The sequence below is a fragment of the Trachypithecus francoisi genome, unplaced genomic scaffold (assembly GCF_009764315.1).
Source record: "Trachypithecus francoisi isolate TF-2019V2 unplaced genomic scaffold, Tfra_2.0 Lachesis_group20, whole genome shotgun sequence".
In the NCBI taxonomy this organism is placed as follows: domain Eukaryota; kingdom Metazoa; phylum Chordata; class Mammalia; order Primates; family Cercopithecidae; genus Trachypithecus; species Trachypithecus francoisi.
In genome coordinates this window covers 70,199,927-70,222,706 of record NW_022681466.1, presented here as the reverse complement: position 1 = coordinate 70,222,706, position 22,780 = coordinate 70,199,927, and the positions used below count along the sequence as shown (strand labels likewise).

The 22,780-nt window shown below is 43.8% G+C and overlaps 1 protein-coding gene and 1 pseudogene across 6 annotated transcripts in view; both read right to left on the bottom strand.

Moving 5' to 3' along the window:
- Positions 1 to 22,780, bottom strand: part of SMG6 (SMG6 nonsense mediated mRNA decay factor) — a 255,711-nt gene that overhangs the window by 73,573 nt on the left and 159,358 nt on the right. The gene's annotated exons all lie outside the window — the stretch shown is intronic.
- LOC117066567 lies at positions 282 to 18,095 on the bottom strand (annotated as a pseudogene).

Genomic DNA, 22,780 nt, shown 5'->3' with positions numbered 1-22,780 from the left:
GGCAACACAGAGAGATCCTGTCTCCAAAAAAAAAAAGGACAAATATTGCATGATTCCACTTATATGAGGTACTTACAATAGGGAAATTCATAGAGCTATAAAGTAGAAGTTGCCAGGGGAAGGGGTAATGAGGAGTGTTTAATGGTTACAGCATTTGGAATGATGAGAAGTTCTGGAAATGGATAGTAGTGATGGTTGCACAACACTGCGAACGTACTTAATGCCACTGAGTTGTACACTTAAAAAATTGCTGAAATGGTAAATCCTTTTTTTCCTCTTTAAATAGACACTTTATTAGATCCACAGGCAATAATATCCCAGAGCTACTGTTAGGCATGTAAATATAGACCCTGCTAAATATTTAATATTATCAAGCTTGTGTGACTCAAGCATGGTTTTGGGGCCAGCAAACTCAGTTCCTATCTTCCTGTCTCTCTGGGTGAGGGCCCGATCTTGCTGGGCATGCAATGTCACTATTTCTGTTCTCAATTCCAGCAGCTTCCTTTCGTTCAATGAATACAATTCTTTTACTCTGCTCTTTTCTAGGCTGAAGTCTAATTTAGTATCTGTGAGGACTTTAATCACTTCATCCATTACTTGTTTTAACTGATTTAGTTTGAGTTTTATTTTCTCATTTTCTGCTCTGAGGGCTGAAAAATCACACTTCTCCCAAGTAATCATATCCTTTTAAACATTCACAGCCTGAGACATTATTGGCTGAAGAGCAATCTCCTGCTGCATCTTGGTGGCCATATCTTTGTAGACGACACCCACGTTGGTCTCCAGGACCTTGACCAATGCAGACACAATGATTTCTGCTTGCTGAGTAGCAAACCCATTGTCTTCCAGTAAGCACACTAAGGCATGAGTGTCAAAGTAGAGCTTCCTACTCCCAGAAGAGGTGAAATCTCTCCTTCTGCGCTCCAGCTGCAGGTATCCAGCAGACCCCTGCAGGAAGGGAGTGTGGGCGCCACGCTGAGGCACAGGCAAAGGGCGCTGGCACCAGTGGCGATGCCCGGGGTGAGGTCCCACGGCCACATCCACGCGCCACTGCGTCTGGCCAAGGGTGCGGCGTACCCGAGGCACGAGTGCTCCCAGTCCCCAAGCTGCTGGCACGGGGCGGCAGTGGCCAAGTGCAGGGAGGGCACGAAATGGTAAATTTTATGTGTGTATATTTTACCACAATTTAAAAAATCATTTCTTCAGGTAGACCAGCCACATGTCATGTGCTCAACAGCTACACACGGCCAGTAGTTACCACACCAGACAGTGTAAAGTAGAATACTTTCACCACTGCAGAAAGTTCTATTGGACAGCATGGCTCTCGAGTTAGATTAAAAACCACTGGATTCTGATTTCAACAGTACTAACCTATATGCCACTCTAACTGCCTTATGCTTTATTCTGTATGCCACTATCCTGCCAATTTGTTATTCTAACAGCCTCTCCAAGCATTGTATACCCACTATTGTAAACTTGAGGCCCGGCACGGGGGCTCATGCCTATAATCCCAGCACCTTGGGAGGCCGAGGCAGGTGGATCACTTGAGGTCAGGAGTTCGAGACTAGCTTGACCAACATGGTGAAGCCCCATCTCTACTAAAAACACAAAAATTAGCTGAGCATGGTGGTGCACACCTGTAGTCCCAGCTACTTGGGAGACTGAGCTGGGAGAATCATTTGAACCCAGGAGGTGGAAGTTGCACTGAGCCAAGATCGTGCCACTGCACTCTAGCCTGGGTGACAGAGCAAGACTCTGTCAAAAAAGAGGAAGGAAGGAAGGAAGGAAGGGAGGGAGGGAGGGAGGGAGGGAGGGAAGGAGGGAGGAAGGAGAGAAACGGCATGCAAGCAGCAGAGTAAAAACCTTTAAGAAAATGAAAGAAATATGTTATCTCCCACGAAACAACTACGAGTCAAGAATATGTCCATGTTGGAGTTTGGAAGAGTACACTGACTATTTTAGGAAGAAAATGATAGTTTTAAATTAGAATTTTATTACGGGGCTGGGTGGGGTGGCTCACACCTGTAATCCTAGCATTTTGGGAAGCCAAGGCAGGCGGATCGTTTGAGCCCAGGATGGCGAAACCCCATCTTTATTAAAAATACAAAAAAGTAGCCAGGTGTGGTGGCACACGCCCATAGTCTCAGTTACTCAGGAGGCTGAGGTGGGAGGGGCAAGCCCAGGGAGGCTGAGGCTGCAGTGAGCTGTAATCGCACCACTGTACTCCAGCCTGGGCAATGGGAATAAGAACCTATTTTAAAAAAATTATTAATGTATAACCCCATATGAACAGGTTAAAAAGAAAAACTGGCCGGGCGCGGTGGCTCAAGCCTGTAATCCTAGCACTTTGGGAGGCCGAGGCGGGCGGATCACGAGGTCAGGAGATCGAGACCATCCTGGCTAACACGGTAAAACCCCGTCTCTACTAAAAAATACAAAAAACTAGCCGGGCGAGGTGGCGGGCGCCTGTAGTCCCAGCTACTTGGGAGGCTGAGGCAGGAGAATGGCGGGAACCCGGGAGGCGGAGCTTGCAGTGAGCTGAGATCTGGCCAGTGCACTCCAGCTTAGGTGACAGAGCGAGACTCCGTCTCAAAAAAAAAAAAAAAAAAAGAAAAACTACACGATCATCAACAGATTAAGAAAAAATATTTAATAAAATGAAACCCTTATTTGTGATTTTAAAAAAATACTCAGCTATCTAGGAATAGAAGTGAATGCTCTTAACCTGACAAGATATACTTATCAGAAATCTATGGGCCAGGCATCGTTGGTCACACCTGTAATCCCAGCACTTTGCAAGGCTGAGACGGGCAGACTACTTGAGGTAAGGAGTTCGAGACCAGCCTGGCCAACATGGTGAAATCCTGTTTCTACTTAAAATAAAAAAATCAGCCTGGCATGGTGGTGCGTGCCTGTAACCACAGTTACTCAGGAGGCTGAGACAGGAGAATCGCTTGAACCCGGGAGCTGGAGGTTGCAATGAGCCGAGATCATGCCACTGCACTCCAGCCTGGGTGACAGGGCAAGGCTCTGTCTCAAAAAAAAAAAAAAAAGAAAAAGAAAAAGAAAAAAAAAAAAAAGAAATCTATGACAAGTAGATTTAATGTAACTTTAGAGGCATTGCTATTAAAATTAGAAACAAATAATTTCTATTATTATAGTTACTATTACAGAACAAGACAGCTCAGTAAAGTTGATAGATATAAGATGAAAAGAAACAGCATTTATATTCATACCATTAATAGTTAACCAGAAAATATGATAAATTAGTAACAAAATCTGTGCAAGGGTTTTATGGGAAATATTACAAAACATCCTTGAAGGGCATAAAAGAAGACCTGAATAAATTAACAGTATATCATGTTCATGGATGGAAGACTAAATACTGTATATATGGCAATTGCTCACCGGTTCAATGGAACAGAACAGAGGACTAGGAAACGGAAATCTGCTTTACAAAATAAATCCCAAATGGAATGAAGATATAAATGGAAAACCAAAACAAAAACTAAACATTCAGAAGAAAAACCTAAAGTAAAACTAAAATTTTTAGAAGAAAAATGTTGGTATATATTCTTTATGACCTCAGGGTATGTAAGGTTTCCTTTTTCTTCATGTAAAATTGCAATTATTCTTGGTAATATTTTAACCTAACAACCAAGTGGTTTAAAAAAAAAAAGATCAACTGGGCCAGGCGTGGTGGATCACCCGAGGTCATGAGTTCGACACCAGCCTGTCCAACATGGTGAAACCCTGTCTCTACTAAAAATACAAAAATTAGCCAGGCATGGTCGTGGGCGCCTGTAATCCCAGCTACTTGGGAGGCTGAGGCAGGAGAATCGCTTGAACCCAGGAGGCAGAGATTGCAGTGAGCCGAGATCGCGCCACTGCACTCCAGCCTGGATGACAAGAGCAAGACTTCGTCTTTAAAAAAAGATAAAATGACAAAGTCTTATACAGAGATAAAAGTAACCCTTTTACCCCACAAAATTATAAGCTCTGGCTTATGATTAGGACAACTGATTTTATATACAATAAATCTTTAAGCATATTTGCTATTAAATGCATGCCAGTGGTCTTGTTTTAATTAATTTTTTTTAAATTATGGAAAATCTCAAACATATATAAAAGGAGAGACTAGTATAATAAATAAACCTGATACCATCGTCTAGCTTCAACAATTAGCAATATATGGCCAATATTGCACACTCAGAACGGATTTCTTTTTTTTTTTTTTGAGATGGAGTCTCGCTCTGTCACCCAGGCTGGAGTGCAGTGGTGCGATCTCGGCTCACTGCAATCTCCGCCTCCCGGGTTCAAGCGATTCTCCTGCCTCAGTCTCCTGAGTAGCTGGGACTACAGGTGTCTGGCCACCATGCCCAGCTAATTTTTTTTTATTATTATTTTTAGTAGAGACTGGGTTTCACCATATTGCCAGGCTGGTCTTGAACTCCTGATCTTGTGATTTGCTCACCTCGGTCTCCCAAAATGCTGGTGGATTCCAGGCATGAGCCCCTGTGCCCAGCCAGAAAGGATTTCTTAAGTAAGACTTAAACTAGAAAGGAAATGGCTGATTTGTGATAAAAATTTTTATGCAAAGAAAATGCTGTAAAGAGGCCGGGCGCAGTGGTTCAAGCCTGTAATCCCAGCACTTTGGGAGGCCGAGATGGGCGGATCACAAGGTCAGGAGATCGAGACCATCCTGGCTAACACGGTGAAACCCCGTATCTACTAAAAAATACAAAAAATTAGCCGGGCGAGGTGGCGGGCGCCTGTAGTCCCAGCTACCCGGGAGGCTGAGGCAGGAGAATGGCGTGAACCCGGGAGACGGAGCTTGCAGTGAGCCAGGATCCGGCCACTGCACTCCAGCTCGGGCGACAGAGCGAGACTCCGTCTCAAAAAAAAAAAAAAAAAAAAGAAAATGCTGTAAATAAATTTAAAATTATACACTGGGTGATCTGCAATGCACGTAGCTGACAAAGATTCATATGCAGACTTGCAAATCAATAAAAACCAATCAGCCGGGCACGGTGGCTCATGCCTGTAATCCTAGCATTTTAGGAGGCTAAGGCAGGTGGATCACTTGAGGACAGGAGTTCAAGACCAGCCTGGCCAACACGGTAAAACTCTGTTTCTACTAAAAATACAAAAATTAGCCAGGTGTGGTGGTAGGCACCTGTAATCCCAGTTACCCGGGAGACTGAGGCAGGAGAATCCCTTCAACCCAGGAGGCGGAGGTTGCAGTGAGCCGAGATGGCACCACTGCACTCCAGCATTGGGTGACAGAGCAAGACTCCATCTCCAAAAAAAAAAAAAAAAAAAAAAAGAAAGAACTTTTGAACTTGAGCAATCCTCCTGCCTTGGCCTCTCAAGGTGTTGGGATCACAGGCATGAGCCACCATGCCCAGTGAATTTATTTTGCTTACTTATTTCTTTACTTGTTTGCTCTGTATCCCCATAATTGGAATGTAAAATCTGTGAGGTAAGAGACTATGCCTGTCTCATTCACCACAAAATCCCTAGCACTGTGAATGCCTGGTAAAAAGTAAGTGTTTAATAAATATCTAATGTTGAATGAACACCAGAAGTCAAGCCTCAGAGCAACTTAACAGCAGATGTGTCACCCTGGCTACATGTGGACTGTAAATTCAAGCACCAGTCCCATTGAGTTGTCTATGGGGAAGATGTGTGGGACGATCAATGGATAGTTACAACTCACGGCCGGGCGCGGTGGCTCAAGCCTGTAATCCCAGCACTTTGGGAGGCCGAGACGGGCGGATCACGAGGTCAGGAGATCGAGACCATCCTGACTAACACGGTGAAACCCCGTCTCTACTAAAAAATAGAAAAAACTAGCCGGGCGAGGTGGCGGGCGCCTGTAGTCCCAGCTACTCCAGAGGCTGAGGCAGGAGAATGGCGTAAACCCAGGAGGCAGAGCTTGCAGTGAGCTGAGATTCGGCCACTGCACTCCAGCCTGGGCGACAGAGCGAGACTCCGTCTCAAAAAAAAAAAAAAAAAAAAAAAAAAACACAACTCATAACAGTACCAGAGGGAGTGGGAGAGAAGAGAAAACACAAAATTGTATTTGGAAAGCAAATTTCTATTAACAAGATAGAAACTTTGAGCCTCTGGATTCTCTGCAGACATCTCATTAATTCCCCAGCACAATCTTCTCATGCAAGTTCCTACATGAGGTACAGGAACTAAACTTTCTAAAACCCTAAACCATGTCAATCTCTTTTCCCAGCCTCGGGTCTGAGAGAGTGACAGAAGAAGAAAGGGGACAGTGAAGAGAAACCAAGAAGGCACATTAAATAGATTGCCTTTTGTTGTTGTTGAGACAGGGTCTCATTTTGTCACTCAGGGTGGTGGGAACATAGGTCACTGCAGCCTCAACCTTCCAGGCTCAAGCAATGTCCCTGCCTCACCCCCCAAGAAGCTGGGACTACAGGCACATGCTACCACATCTGGCTAATTTTTGTATATTTTGTAAAGACGGGGATTCACCATGTTGTAATCTCGGCACCTTGGGAGGTAAAGGTGGGTGGATTACTCGAGGCCAGGAGTTCGAGACCAGCCTGGTCAACATGGTGAAACCCCATTTCTACTAAAAATACAAAAATTACCCGGGCATGGTTGTGCGTGCCTGTAGTCTCAACTACTCTACTTGGGAGGCTGAGGCAGGAGAATCACTTGAACCCGGGAGGCAGAGGTTGCAGTGAGTGAGATGGCACCACTGCACTCCAGCCTGGGTGACAGACTGAGACTCCGTCTGGAAAAAAAAAAAAACGTTTAAAAACATGTAAATTCTTAGAATAATATCTAAGACAAAGCAAGTCCTCAGTAAACTGTAGCTTTTACTGTAATTATTCATCTGTGAGAGAGGGAACTTATGTTTAATTCTTTGGAAAAAATGGCAGCCCTGGAAGCTTAGATGACTAAATCATTAGCTAACAAGTCAGAGACAACATGAAACAGTGGGAAAGCACTAGACCAAATACCAAAACACCTGCTGGAGCAGAGTTTGCCAGTTACCTCCCAATCCAGTCTTCCCCCCTTTAGCAAAATAACTTTGATTTTTAACTAAGAGTGTGAGTGTGTGTGTGTGTTTTAGAGACAGGGTCTCAATATTTCACCCAGGGATGGGATACAGCGGCATGATCATGGCTCACTGCAGCCTCGAACTCCTGGGCTCCAGTGATCCTCCTGCCTCAGTCTCTAGAGTAGCCAGGATTACAGGTACGTGTTACCACATCTGACTAATAGCTGGGTACATTTCTGCCAGTCAGGTGACTATATTTTCAGCCTTCTCTGCAGCTAGGACAGCCACGTGACTCTTGAGATGTTTATAAATATAACTTCTACATAAAACCTTGAAGAAGTCTCTTTAAATGTATGGGGCATACCCTTTCTGTTTTCTTCTTCCATTAAGCTTCCTGCTGACGCTCTACTAACCATCTTGGGATGGGAACACATCGTAGGATGTTGTATGTTAAGCTCCAGTGTCTGCCAACTTGGGGAAGCCAAGTGGTGGAGCCTGAACACTAGCCCTGGACTGCCTATGTCTAGACTCTTGATCTAAGAGGATAAAACTATATGTTTAGGCCTCTTATTCACCTAAATCTATTACAAACTGATAGGTTTGGGTTCTGACCTAGTATCACCATATGATCTCAGATAAACCAGTCTAAACCAGTCTAATTCTTATTAGATAAATCAGTCTAATTCTTAATCTTCTCAGCTGTAAAATGTGATAATGCCCACTTTGGGAGGCCAAGGTGGGTGGATCACGAGGTCAGGAGTTTGAGACCAGCCTGGCCAATCTGGTGAAACCCCGTCTCTACTAAAAATACAACTAGCTGGGCATGGTGGTGTGCGCCTGTAATCCCAGCTATTTGGGAGGCTGAGACAGAACTGTTTGAACCCAAGAGGCAAAGGTTGCAGTGAGCCGAGATTGTGCCACTGCACTACAACCTGGAAGCCTGGGTGACAGAGCGAGACTCCGTCTCAAACAAACAAAAAAAAAGTGACAATGCCTCACAGAACTATAGTGGAAATCAAATGAAATAATACATCATGATAGCACTATGGAAAATGTTGATGTAAGTTTTATCAATGAAAATGAAACACCGAGAATGGAAAAGCAAGTGTTAATGATGAAGGCATAAAGACAAAATAACTTTTAAAAAGTCTATGAAAGGAGGCTGTGTTTCTAAGAGTAGAAAACTTTCTTACAGAAGGTCATGAAAATTGATCATGTTGGAGATAATATTCTGAATCCTGCTAAATACACTACTAAATTATCTCAGCAGGAATCTTGTAATTTACCACTCTTTGAAGTCCGTGGCTTCTGATGCTGATTCATTCCTAATTAAATGGCTTTATCTATTCAAACCCTAGTATCTCCCTCTCAATATCCTCCCTGTCATCATCCTAGACCTTTAAAAAAATAGTTTTATTTTACTTTATTTATTTTTTTGACAGAGTCTCACTCTGTCACCCAGGCTAGAGTTCTGTGGCACGATCTTGGCTCACTGCAACCTCTGCCTCCTGGGTTTAAGCGATTCTCCTGCCTCAGCCTCCCGAGTAGCTGGGATTACAGGCATAAGCCACTACGCCCACCCAATTTTTGTATTTTTAGTGGAGATGGGGTTTTGCCATGCTGACCAGGCTGGTCTCAAACTCCTGACCTCAGGTGATCCACCTGCCTCGGCCTCCCAAAGTGCTGGGATTACAGGCATAAGCCACTGCACACAGCCTAATAGTTTTATTTAAAATTGGCAAATAGTAATGGTATATATTTATGAAGCACAATGTGATATTTTGATAAATGTGTACATGTGGAACAATCAAATTGGGCTATGTAACACATTTGCCATCTCATATACTTATTTATTTGTGGTGAGAACATTTAAAATCTATTCTTTAAGCTATTTTGAAATATACATTAATCACTCTAGTCACCATGCTCTACAACAGATCATAAGAACCTACTCCTCTTATCTAATAAAAACTCTGTATCCTTTGCCCAACACCTCCTCTTTCCCCATCCACCCCCACCAACCCCAGCCTTAATAACTGAGCTATACTTAGTGACTTTATCACAAAGCAAAGTCATCTAAGAGAACTTTATGGCAATAATGGAAATGTTCTATATTATGCTTGACAATACAGTACCCATTAGTCTCATGTGGTTACTGGCCACTTGAAATGTGACTAGTGTGACTGAAGAACTGAATTTTCAATTTTATTTAATTTTAATTAACTAAGTTTTGATTGATTGATTGAGACAGGGTTCTCACTCTGTCACCCAGGCTGGAGTGCAGTGGTGCAATCACAGCTCACTGTAGCCTTAACCTCTCAGGTTCAAGCAATCTTCCCACCATAGCCCCTTGAGTAGCTTGGACTATAGGCACGTACCACCATGCCAAGCTAACTTAAATTTTTTGTAGAGATGGGATCTCACTATGTTGTCCAGGCTGGTCTTGAACTCTTGGACTCAATCCTCCCACACTGGCCTCTCAAAGTGCTGGGATTACAGGCATAAGATACCACACCTAGCCTATATATATATATATATATATATATATTTTTGTTTTGTTTTGTTTTGTTTTGTTTTAAGACAGTCTTGCTCTGTCGACCAGGCTGGAGTGCAATGGTGTGATCCTGGCTCACTGCAACCTCTGCCCTGGGGTTCAGGTGATTTTCATGTCTCAGATTCCTGAGTAGCTGGGATTACAGGCATGCACACCATGCCTGGCTAATTTTTGTATTTTTAGCAGAGATGGGGTTTCACCATGTTGGCCAGGCTGGTCTCGAACTCCTGGCCTCAAGCAATCTACCCGCCTCAGCCTCCCATAGTGCTGAGATTACAGGCATGAGTCACTGTGCCTGGCCAATTAATTTACTTTTAAGTAGACAAATGTGGCTAGTGACTGTTATCAGTCAGCCAGACAGTGAGCTCTAAGAAATAGAAGTAAATCATGGCATTTCTTCATTCCCATCTGACCTATCTCATTGACTCTAAATATCTGTGGCAAAATGTTTTCTTTTCACCTGCTCCTGACCCTCCTTGGAAAGTCTCCATTTCCCTATTCAGAATTTGGGTTTAATGATCTTCTTTCCAGAGGAATAGACACACATGTTCAACACACACACACACACGTATACGCACACAGAGTCCTAAGTCAAATTCAGCGAAAACTTTACTGAACACACCAAAATAGTTGGATTCATGGAATCCACCAAAAAATGTACCAAAGACGATTCAATCCCTGAAAAGCCCTCACTTTTTTTTTTCTTTTTTTTAGCTTTTTTGCCTAAAGATACCAGAATTTCAATTATCCTTCTTGGTAAGTCCTTATATAAGTTTAGTATGTTCTTTTTATTAAATAAAACACAAGAAAAAATAGGCATGTTCTGCTCCTGAAAGATCAAATGAAGGTCAGGCGTGGTGGCTCGCTCCTGTAATTTCAGCACTTTGGAAGACCAAGGCAGGAGGATTGCTTGAGCCAGGAGTTCAAGACCAGACTGGGCAACATGGTGAGAGCTCTTCTTAACAAAATAAATAAATAAATAAATAAACTAAAAAAATAAAAAAATTAGCTGGGTGTGGTGGCAGACACCTGTAGTCCCAGCTACCTGGGAGGCTGAGGTGGGAGGACTGCTACTTGAACCCAGGAGGTGGAGGCTGCAGTGAGTGTAGATCCCGCCACTGCACTCCAGCCTGGGTGAGAGTGAGACCCTGACTCAAAAAAAGGATCCAACTAAAAGAAGTGGTTTGAATCAAGGTTACTAACCATGGAAAGTTTCTTGGAACTACTATCAGACTAATGGGCAGGCAGGAGAAAAGCAACTCTCCAGAAGGGAGTACCAAAGGTGGTGATATATGGAGAAATGTTTTTCTAGCTCAAAAGAAACACACTAGAACAAACACCCGAACCCTGATGACCACCCCCCAGGCTGCTATTCAGGTGCTCATGTTTTAGATGTGAGCTAAAGTGTAATTCCTTAAAAAAAAACTCCTTGATGTGACTCCAAGAAATGATGTGACAGTACTTGCTGCAGATTTCCCTTAGAGGCACGCCAGCATGACCTTTTCAAATGCAAATTGACTTACTCATCATAGCTGTCAGGTTTCTTGGGGAGGAGTTTAAAAGAAAGGCAACACTTCCCTCTGAGTGAGCTGAGGAGTGTGGCTGACCCTGAGTAAGTGAGAATGCAGGGATAAAAGACACCTGGAGAATGACCCCTGCAAGCAGAAAGCACCATGGGACTAGGCCTTGAAAGAACTTGATGGAAACTGAAAGTCTTTGACTCTATAGATTCTCTGCTTCGGTCAGCCCACCTTGATTGGTTTTGGCACACTCCCGACCCCTAAGCTGGCTTAGACATTCACGGATCTTAGTACAGAATCCAAATGTCCTCTGTATCTCCAAGTCAGATCTTCCTTGTCTTTACAGCAGGACTGCCTGTCAACCATGTCACTCAGCTAGGCTTCACTGGCTCTTCCTCACACAGCCCTCGTTAAGACATGAGCGCCACACTAGACACTCGGGGATGGCGGTCGGAGAGGAGTATCACGGAGTTCACAATCTAACTGTCCAGTGTGTAGTCTTAAAGGCAGATGCAGACAAAAAGAGCTGAGCGATGACCCAGAACTGTGTCCACACCTGGAAAATGCCTTCAGTCTTTAAGGGGTTGTTACATCACAACATGGAAATACAGTGATTAAGTAGGAGGCAGGAAAAAAAAAAAACACAAAAACCCTGGAATTTCAGAAAGAAGAAAAAAAATGTAGGGTAAAGGTAGGTAGTAGCTAGGATTAGTGAAAATGACAGTGAAACTTTAGATTTTTTCAAATATAAAGGTTAGGGAAATGAGAACTGGATATTCAAACACGCCAAGATAAAGAAGCCTGTCCCCCATCTACAGGAAGTTTATCCCTAACATCTAAATAGTCATGTTTTAAAATCAACAAGTTTGCTGGTTTTCAGCTGCCACTAACCAGAACCTCCAGTGGCTGTGGCCTACAGTGTAGACAGACTGTGCCCAGCCGGACTAAATGAAGACATATAACCGGAAGTCCGCCACCAGCCTGACCCCTCCCAGTTTCAGGAGGAGACTGAGCAAAACACTATCCAGCTACATGAGTAGTAGACAAGATGCTTTAACCCTAGCAGCACAGGGTACGAAGGATCCCACACCTGAATCAGCAGATTCAGAGTCAGAGGTCTATGACCCAAGGAAACTCTAAGGATAAGAACGGAAACTTACCAGCAAGTTCAGCAGGACTTTTGGTTTCCCCCACCTCTCTCCCTCCCTGTCCACTGCAGTTACATATTCATGTCCACAGTCACATATTTTTAAAATTTGTTATAATTATCTCCTAGAAATTACTGTACGTAGCCTCTTGGGATCTAAGGCAATTAAGTGAAGATAAATGTAGTTCATAGAGCAAGCTGTCAAAGGATAAAGCAATTTCATTCCCCATTTGAAGTGGAGGCTTGGGTCACGCATGGTTTATTTGAAACAAAGCCATCACCTAAAGCTGCCGATCTTATCTCTAACTCTGTTCTCCGTTCCAAACTGCTGGAGATGTGCAGCGTGGCACTGCCTGAAGTTATGACATCTGGCTCAAGGCCAGCAGAACAAGCCAGCTCCTCTTCTAGGTTTCAAGCCTAAGAGGACAAAAGTCACATTAAAAGACGGTAACTACACAGGTGAAGTCTATTAAACCCTGAAAAAGGGAGATGTTTCCAGGGTATTGGGAGTGACTACAGAGGTACCCAACAATGGGGAAGTTGTGCAAGAAAAGGCAGAAGAAACAGCCCCCAAATGGGGTAGGTAAAATACATGCCAAGGAACCAGATTTTTCTCATCTGGGAGACACCAAACCAAACAGTGAGGTCTATTTCATGAAACAGCCTAAGAGACGGAAAGCACGCCAGACTGACAATCAGAGAGCTCAGGGTTCTAGTACTGTAAGGCTGTGTGAGACTTACAGAAAAGTATCTGTTTTTTAGTTTAGTTTTTTTTTTTTTTTTTTTTTTTTTGAGATGGAGTCTCACTCTGTCACCCAGGCTGGAGTGCAGTGGTGCAATCTCAGCTCACTGCAACTGTGGCCTCCCGGGATCAAGCGATTCTCCCTGTCTCAGCTTCCCAAGAAGCTGGGATCACAGGCGTGCGCCACCATGCCTGGCTAATTTTGTATTTTTAGGAGAGACGGGTTTTGCCATGTTGGCCAGGCTGGTCTTGAAGTCCTGACCGCAAGTGATCTGTCTGCCTTGGCTCCCAAAGTGCTGGGATTATAGGTGTGAGCCACTGTGCCAAGAGCTTAAAAAAAGTTTTTTTTTTTTTTTAGATGGCATTTCGTTCTGTCACCCAGGCTGGAGTGCAGTGCTGTGCTCTTGGCTCACTGTCACATGTACCTTCTGGATTCAAACAATTCTCCTGCCTCAGCCTCCCAAGTAGCTGGGATTACAGGCGCATGCCACCACATCCGCCTATTTTTTGTATTTTTAGTAGAGATGGGGTTTCACCATGTTGCCCAGGCTGGTCTCAGACTCCTGAGCTCAAGTGATCTTCCCACCTCAGTCTCCCAAAGTGCTGGGATTACAGGCACGAGCCACCACGCCCACTTAGTTAAAGTGCCTGTTAACTAATTTTTTTTTTTTTAACTGTAACGGGCACTTTATTTTTGAGACAGGGTCTCACTCTGTCACTCATGCTAGAGTGCAGCAGTGAGACCTCGGCTCACTGCAACCTCTGCCTCCCAAGTAGCTGGGACCATAGGCGTGTGCCACCATGCCCAACTAGTTTTTGTATTTTTAGCAGAGATGGGGTTTTGCCATGTTGCCTAAGCTGGTCTCCTGACCTCAAGTGATCTGCATGCCTCAGCCTCCCAAAGTGCTGGGGTTATAGGCGTGAGCCACTGCACCTGGCCTCGCACTTAATTTTTTAAAATTCTTCATATCCAGGTCGGGTGTGATGGCTCACACCTGTAATCCCAACACTTTGGGAGGCTGAGATAGGCGGATCCTGAGCTCAGGAGATCGAGACCATCCTGGCTAGCATGGTGAAACCCTGTCTCTACTAAAAATGCAAAAAATTAGCCGGGTGTGGTAGCATGCACCTGTAGTCCCAGCACTTGGGAGGCTGAGGCAGAAGAATCACTTGAACCCGGGAGGCGGAGGTTGCAGTGAGTTGAGATTGTGCTATTGCACTCCAGCCTGGGCAACAGAGCGAGACTCCGTCTCAAAAAAAACAAAAAAACAAAAAACAATCAACTTCATATCCACATTGTATTCATTTTTATAACATGCAGTCAATGCACTATTTAGAAAGTAGTATTCAATTTTTAAAAAAAAAAGTAATTGAAGCTGTCTTTAGGTGAAATACATGCATGTCAGACCTTGTCTGAGCACTGCTTTTTGCAGAAGCCTTGACAAACTGGAATTGGCTTTCAAGTATTAGAATCACCTGGAGAGCGTGTTAAATGAGACTGCTGGGCTCTGCCCTCAACTCTTTATGATTTATAAGTCAGAAGTAGGGCCTAAAACATGACAAGTTCCCAGGTGAATCTGATGCTACTGGTAGTGGCACAGAGAAATCTGGCCAGGAGAATGATCTAGAATTGCAGTGTTTAATACAGTAGTCACTAGCCACATGTGGATATTTCAATTTAATTACATCAAGATTTGTTTTTCTGTTGCACTAGCCACATTTCAAGTATTCAAAAGCCACATGTGGCCGGTGGCTACCACATAGGATGGTGCAGAAATAGTAACTTTCCATCATTACAGTGTTAAACACTGCATCATTACAGAAAGTTCTATAATATTTCACAGCACTGGTCAAGAATCTATTTGATTGCACTGGTTTGTTTAGCTTAGAGAAAAGAAAACGTAAAGAGAATTTCAAGTACAACTAAGGTGTGTCAGATAAAGAAAAAACAGACTTTGTGATTTTGAGAAAACCTTTTAAAAATCATTAAGTGGGAATTATAGGAAGGCAGGCTGTGTTCAGTTTGAGATGGAACTTTTTTCTTTTGGAGATGCGGTCTTGCTCTGTCACCCTGGCTGGAGTGCAGTGGCACAATCACAGCTCACCGTAACCATGAAATCCCGGGCTTGAGTGATCCTCTTGCTCAGCCACTTGAATGGCTAGGACCACAGGTGTGCACACCATACTCGCTAATTTTTTTTTTAACTTTTTGTAGAGGAAGGGTCTTCCTATGTTGCATGGCTGGTCTTGAACTCCTGGGCTCAACTGATCCTCCTACCTTGGCCTCCCAAAGTGCTGAGATGACAGGCACAAGCCACCTCACTCAGCCTGAGGAGAAACTTTTTATAGTGACTGTCTCAGAGTAAATTCTGGGGAAGCATCTGGAGCAGAGGCCATTGAGAACACTGGAGGACTATTTTTTCATTAGATAAGAGACTGGCCCTGATGTCTCCTACGGAACATTTTTTTTTTTTTTTTTTTGAGACGGAGTCTCGCTCTGTTGCCCAGGCTGGAGTGCAGCGGCCAGATCTCAGCTCACTGCAAGCTCCGTCTCCCAGGTTCACGCCATTCTCCTGCCTCAGTCTCCGGAGTAGCTGGGACTATAGGCACCCGCCACCACGCCCGGCTAAATTTTTTGTATTTTTAGTGGAGACGGGGTTTCATCGTGTTAGCCAGGAAGGTCTCGATCTCCTGACCTCGTGATCCATCCACCTCGGCCTCCCAAAGTGCTGGGATTACAGGCGTGAGCCACCGCACCCGGCCCCCTCTAAGGAACCTTTTAACGCCATGGTTCTTTTGTAATCAATCTGATCCAATTTTATAGTTACAATCATTGTTCACCATTCCTTTGGAATCCAGGACACTTTTCTAAAGCATGTACTTCAGGTAGAAGAAACTTCCTCTAGTGGGGATATCTGGTGATAAACTCTGTTTTGTTTTTGTTTTCGTTTTTGGTGGGGGGACAGGATCTCACTATGGCTGGACTCCAATGCCTGGGCTCCAGCGATCCTCCTGCCTCAGCCTCCCAAGTGGCTGGGAATATAGGCACGCACCAGCTTCTTCCAGTGTTTATTGTTTAAAAATGTCTTTATAACACCAAAGCACAAGTAACAAAATAAAATAAACCAGATTAATTGGACTTCATAAAAATTAAAACATTCAAGAAAGTGCAAGGAAAATAAAATCATAGGAGAGAGAAAATATTTGCAAATCATTTATCTGATAAAGGACTTGTATCCAGAATCTATAAAGAACTCCTGCAACTCAAGGCTGGGGGTGGTGGCTCATGCCTGTCATCCCAGCACTTTGGGAGGCCAAGGTGGGAGGACTGCTGGAGCCCAAGAGTTCAAAACCATACTGGGCAACACACTGAGACCCTGTCTGTCTGTCTGTGAACTCCTACAACTCAATGTAATCTTTCTTTCTACCTGTCTATCTATCTATGAACTCCTACAACTCAATAATCAATCAATCAATCAATCAATCAATCTATCTATCTCCTACAATTCAACAATAAAAGATAACCCAATTTTAAAAGTAGGCAAATATTTGAATAGTAGTCCAAAGAAATACCAAGAGCTAGTGAACACATGAAAAGTTGTTCAATATCATTAGTTACTGAGAAATGCAAGTGAAAATCACCATTGAGATACCACTTCACACACACTAGGATGGTTATAATAAAAAAGACAATAATAACAAGTGTTGGTGAAGATGCGGGGAAACTGAACCCTCATACATTTGCTGCTAGTGAGAATGTAAAATGTTGCAGCTGCTTTGGAAAACTGTGTAGTGTGGAAGTTCCTCCAACAATTAAACACAGTTTACCATATGACCAAACAATATTACTTCTAGGTATATATATATAAGAGAAATGAAAACATATGTCCACATAAAAACTCATACACAAACGTTCATATCAACATTATTCATAATAGCCAAAAAATGCAAACAACCTAAATGCTTATGAAACTGATGAATGGATAAACAAAATGTGGAATTATCATAAAATGGAATATTATTCAGGCATAAAAAGGAATGAAGTAATGATATGAGCTGTGACATGGATAAACCTTAAAACATTAAGCAAACCAGAAGACGCCAGATACAAAAGGTCACATAATTATATGATTCCATTAGTATGAAATAAGCAGAAGAGGCACATCTGGAGAGACTGAAAGTAAACTAGTGGTTGACAGGGGCTAGGAAAAGGGGAAAATAGTAGAGGGTTTTGTTTTTTTTTTTTTTTTTGAGACAGAGTCTGGCTCTGTCCCCCAGGCTGGAGTGCAGTGGTGCCATCTCGGCTCACTGCAAGCTCCGCCTCCTGGGTTCACACCCTTCTCCTGTCTCAGCCTCAAGTAGCTAGGATTACAGGTGCCCACCACCACGCCCAGCTAATTTTTGTATTTTTAGTAGAGACGGGGTTCCGCCTTGTTGACCAGGCTGGTCTCAAATTCCTGACTTCAGGTGATCTGCACGCCTCAGCCTCCCAATGTGCTGGGGTTACAGGCGTCAGCCACGGCACCTGGCCATTAATTTTAAAATCTTTTTGTAGAGATGGGGTCTCATCATGTTTCCCAGGCGGGTCTTGAACTCCAGAGCTCAAGTGATCCTCCTGCCTTGACCTCCCTAAGTGGTGGGTTTACAGGCATGACCCACCATGCCTGGTCACCTTTGTTTATCCTTCACAAGATAGCTCTGTTGAAAATGACAATTATTTACTTTAAGTATATTAAAGACTGTGGGCTGATTTCCATGGAACAGTATCCATGGGAATTCTTTGTGACCTGAGTTGAAGCTGCTTGTTTCCAGAGAGGACTTTGCTTCTGTGGGTTACCCTGGGACAATGTCAGACAGAGATCACTAAATTAAACCATCTGCTGCTCCAGGTTTTTCAGAGTACATAGGTAGTATGGATTCAGACTAAAATCTCAGGTGAGGGTTAGTTGTTGGTCGTAAAATGCTCACCATGAGGTTTCCTTCTCATTTGCCCTCACACTGAAGCTCTTTTGGAATCCCAGCTTTAGGCAAGGCCTCCAATATCATTCCTCACCTAGGGCGCATCCCACACTTTCAGGCCTGCTCGCCATAGTCCAAGAAGTTTTTAGTGAGTACACCCAAAGTTTCCACGGCTTGACAGAAATCATCAGGGCAAGCACCAGCCAGCTTTGGCACTCGCTTCCTTTTCAGAAATCTTTTGTTCGTTTAGTTCTTAAGATCTGTAGATTTCTCATTTTCATGCCAGCTCAGGATGCGTTACATTATAGTTAGCATTTTGTTATTTATTTCTATTTTTTTTTTTTTTTTGAGACAGTCTCTCTCTGTCGCTCTGCTGCCCAGGCTGATCAGTTGGGTGAAATCGGCTCACTGCAACATCCGCCTCCTGGGTTCAAGCGATTCTCATGCCTCAGCCTTCTGAGTAGCTGGGACTACAGGCATATGCCACCACGCCCAGCTAATTTTTTTTTGTCTTCTTAGTCAAGACAGGGTTTCACCATGTTGCCCAAGCTGGTCTTCAACTCCTGAGCTCAGGCAACCCACCTGCCTCAGCCTCCCAAAGTGCTGGGATTACAGGCATGAGCCATTGTGCCCAGCCTATAGGTAGTACTTTAGTTGTGTTAATTGAGAAGGCTGTTTAGTGTATCTAATCCTACCATACAACTAAAAATGGGAAGACCCTGTTAAACTCTTTGAGTTCTAAAAACCTCATGTAGGGTGGGCACAGTGGCTCACACCCATAATTCCAGCACTTTGGGAGGCCAAAGTGGCTGAGATCGCGCCTGTACTCCAGCCTGAGCAACAGAGCGAGACTCCATCTCAAAAAAAAAAAAAAAGCACAGAGCATACCTTTGCATCAGAAGCCATCGCGAGGATGCTGATGTACCTTCAGAAATAAAAACAAAAAAGAAAAAACAAAAAACAAGAAGCCATAGAGAGGAAAATCCATTCTTGCTCATCCATTCTGAACTCAGGTGACTGTTGGTAACTGGAATAGTTTCTGGAAAGCACAATCTACCCTGAAGTTCGGGTCAATGTAGACTCTACCTGTCTGCAACTGTTCCTGAGTAGATGAATGATGCTCTACCTAAATCTCAATATATATTCCATGTATTTTTTTGGTCTTTTTTAGTTATTCAGATTTTAGTTATTCAGATTAGCATCTGAATAACTAAAATATTTAAAATAACTAAAATCTTTCAGGGCTCCTTTCCTAAATATTTCTCTTTATTGAAACAAAGAAACAACAGGCGAAAAAGGGCCTAGAAGATATGATTAAATGAACTAAAATAATGTATATGGGAGGTTATAATTCTCAAAAAACAACAGTAATGCAAAAACATGCTTAAGTAAAACCTAGTGAAGCCTGTGGAAGCATGAACTCTGGTGCCTGGCGCAGGCTAAGTGGTAAATATCTGTTAGATTACATAACATACTTACTTTAGATGGGCAGGTGATGGGGCCAATGCATCCACATCCCAAAACAATGCTGAGCAGACTTTGTGACCACTTTCAGGGGAAAAACCAAGTCAGAGACGTGACCCTTGCCCTATTTCAGAGGACGCAACCCCATACTGGGAGATGAACAGATAGGAGTAAGTAGGTCACCTGTGCTGTGTTCCTCTTACCTACCAAAGAAACATACAGCCTTCGATCTAAGAGAAAAAGACTGTAAATTTGTTCTGCCTTCATGTTTGGTAAAGAATTTCAGCAACAGTGAATTTGATGGCTCAAGATGATAATGTCTGTTTTTTTTTTTTAGACCAACACTCTGCCACCCAGGCTACAGTGCAGTGGTGTGATCTCAGCTCACTGCAACCTTCGCCTCCCACGTTCAAGTGATTCTCGAACTCTTAAGCTCAAGTGATCTGCCCACTTCAGCCTCGCAGGTAGCTAGGACTACAGGCGCATGCTGCCACGCCCGGCTACGTTTTGTATTTTTAGTAGAAATTGGGTTTCACCATGTTGGCCAGGCTAGTCTTGAACTCCTGGCCTCAAGTGAGCCCTCCACCTCAGCCTCCCAAAATGCTGGGATTACAGGTGTGAGCCACCACACCTGGCCTAAATTGTATTTTTATAGAATCTTTACAAAGTGTCTTTATAGAGCTGATCTCCTTTAATTCTCACAACAGCTCTTTGAGCTGGGTAGGGCAGTTAGGGGTTTCTTTATTTTATTGAAGAAGATACAGAAGCCCAGAGAGGTTACAGGGATACTTCATTTTTGCTTAAAAAAGAAAGAAAATCCAAAAGAAGGTATACATGAGATAGAGTTTTTGTTCATTTGGTTTGGAAAGCTATAGGTTACAGGGGCCAGAACGATGGCTCACACCTGTAATCCCAGCACTTTGGGAGGCCGAGGTGGGTGGATCATTTGAGGTCAGGAGTTCGAGACCAGCCTGGCCAACATGGTGAGACCATGTCTCTACTAAAAATATAAAAATTAGCCAGGTGTGGTGGCACATGCCTGTAATCCCAGCTACTTCGGAGGCTGAGGCAGGAGAATCGCTTGAACCTGGGAGGCAGAGGTTGCAGTGAGCCAGGATTGCACCACTGCACTCCAGCCTGAGTGACAGAGCAAGACTATGTTTCAAAAAAAGCTATAGGTTATAGGCCACACAAGTAGCTTATAGCAAGTTAGGATCAGAGTCTAGGTGGGTGTAGTGGTGCACACCAGTAGTCTCAGCTACTGGGAAGGCTGAGGCCAGAGAATCACTTGAGCTCAGGAGTTCAAGTCCAGCCTGGGCAACATAATGAGATCCTATCTCTAAAAAAAAAAAAAAAGATCAGAGCCAACATCTGACACCTTAATGCTCAGGCATTCCAAGACCAATCAATTGAGTAAGGAGAAATTATACATTTAAAATGTACACAACAAATAGGCACACGAAAAGATGTTCGACATCACTAGTCATTAGGCAAAATGTGAAATCAAAACCACAGTGCAATACTACTTCACACCAATACACCGATTAGGATGGCTGTTATTAAAAAACAGAAGTGTGAGAATGTGAAGGAACTGGAACTCTTGTGCACTGTTGGTGAGGATGTAAAATGGCACAGCCGGTGTGGAAAATGTATGATGATTCTTCAAAAAATTAAACATAGGCCGGGCACGGTGGCTCAAGCCTGTAATCCAGCACTTTGGGAGGCCGAGACGGGCGGATCACGAGGTCAGGAGATCAAGACCATCCTGGCCAACACAATGAAACCCCGTCTCTACTAAAAATACAAAAAACGAGCCGAGCGAGGTGGCGGGCGCCTGTAGTCCCAGCTACTTGGGAGGCTGAGGCAGGAGAATGGCGTGAACCCGGGAGGCGGAGCTTGCAGTGAGCTGGGATCTGGCCACTGCACTCCAGCCCGGGCGACAGAGCAAGACTCCGTCTCAAAAAAAAAAAAAAAAATTAAACATAGATGACCGGGTACAGTGGCTTGCGCTTTAAATCCCAGCACTTCGGGAGGCTTAGGTGGGTGGATCGCTTGAGCTCAGGAGTTCGAGACCAGCCTGGGCAACATGGTGAAACCCCATCTCTACCAAAAACGCAAAAACTTAGCTGGGTGTGGTGGTGCACGCCTGTGGTCCCAGCTACTCGGGAGGCTGAGGTGGGAGGATCATTTGAGTCCAGGAGGTGGAGGTTACAGTGAGCTGAGAGTGTGCCACTGCTCTCTAGCCTGGGCAAAAGAGTGAGACCCCATCTCAAAAAATAAAACAAAACAAAATAAAATAAAATAACACAAAATAATATAATTTAACATAGAGTGACCACAGGATTCAGCAATTCTACTTTCTACTTCTGGGTATACACCCAAAAGAACTGAAAGCAGGATCTCAAAGAGATATTTGTATATTTATGTTCACTGTTGCATTATTCACGACAGCCAAAAGGTGGAAGCAACCCAAGTGTCTGTAAGAGGTGACCGGGCACACGAAGGGCGGCAGATACACGCAGATGACAGAAGATTATTCAGCATGAAAAAGAAATGAAATTCCGCCACGCGCTACGGCATGGATAAACCGTGAAATCATTATGCTAAGTGAAATAAGCCAATCACAAAAGGACAAATGTTATGATTCCACTTATATGAGGTTCACAGAGTAGTCAAATTTATGGAGAAAAGCTGGGCGCTGTGGCTCATACCTGTAATCCCCATACTTTGGGAGGCCACAGCAGGTGGATCACTAGAGGCCAGGAGCTCAAGACCAACCTGGACAACATGCCAAAACTCTGTCTCTACTAAAAATACAAAAATTAGCCAGGTGTGGTGGCGGGCGCCTGTAATCCCAGCTACTCAGGAGGCTGAGGCAGGAGAATTGTTTGAACCCGGAAAGCTGAGGTTGCAGTGAGCTGAGATGGCACCACTGCTCTCCAACCTGGGCGGTGGAGTAAGACTCTGTCTCAAAAAAAAAAAAAAAAAAAAAAATTCATAGAGAAAGTACAAAGAATGATAGTTGCCAGGGGCTGGGGGGAGGGAGGAATGGAGACTTACCATTTTATGGGTACAGTGTTTGAGTTGGTGAAGATGAAAAAGCTCTAGAGATGGTTGGTGGTGATGGCTGCACAACAGTTTGAAAGTACTTAATGCCGTAGTACTTAAAAAACTGGTAAAAACGGCTGGGCAAAGTGGGTCACGCCTATAATCCCAGCACTTTGGGAGGCCGAGGAGAGTGGATCACTTGAAGTCAGGAGTTTGAGGTCAGCCTGGCCAACATGGTGAAACCCCGTCTCTACAAAAAATATAAAAATTAGCCAGGCATGGTGGCGCAGGCCTGTAATCCCAG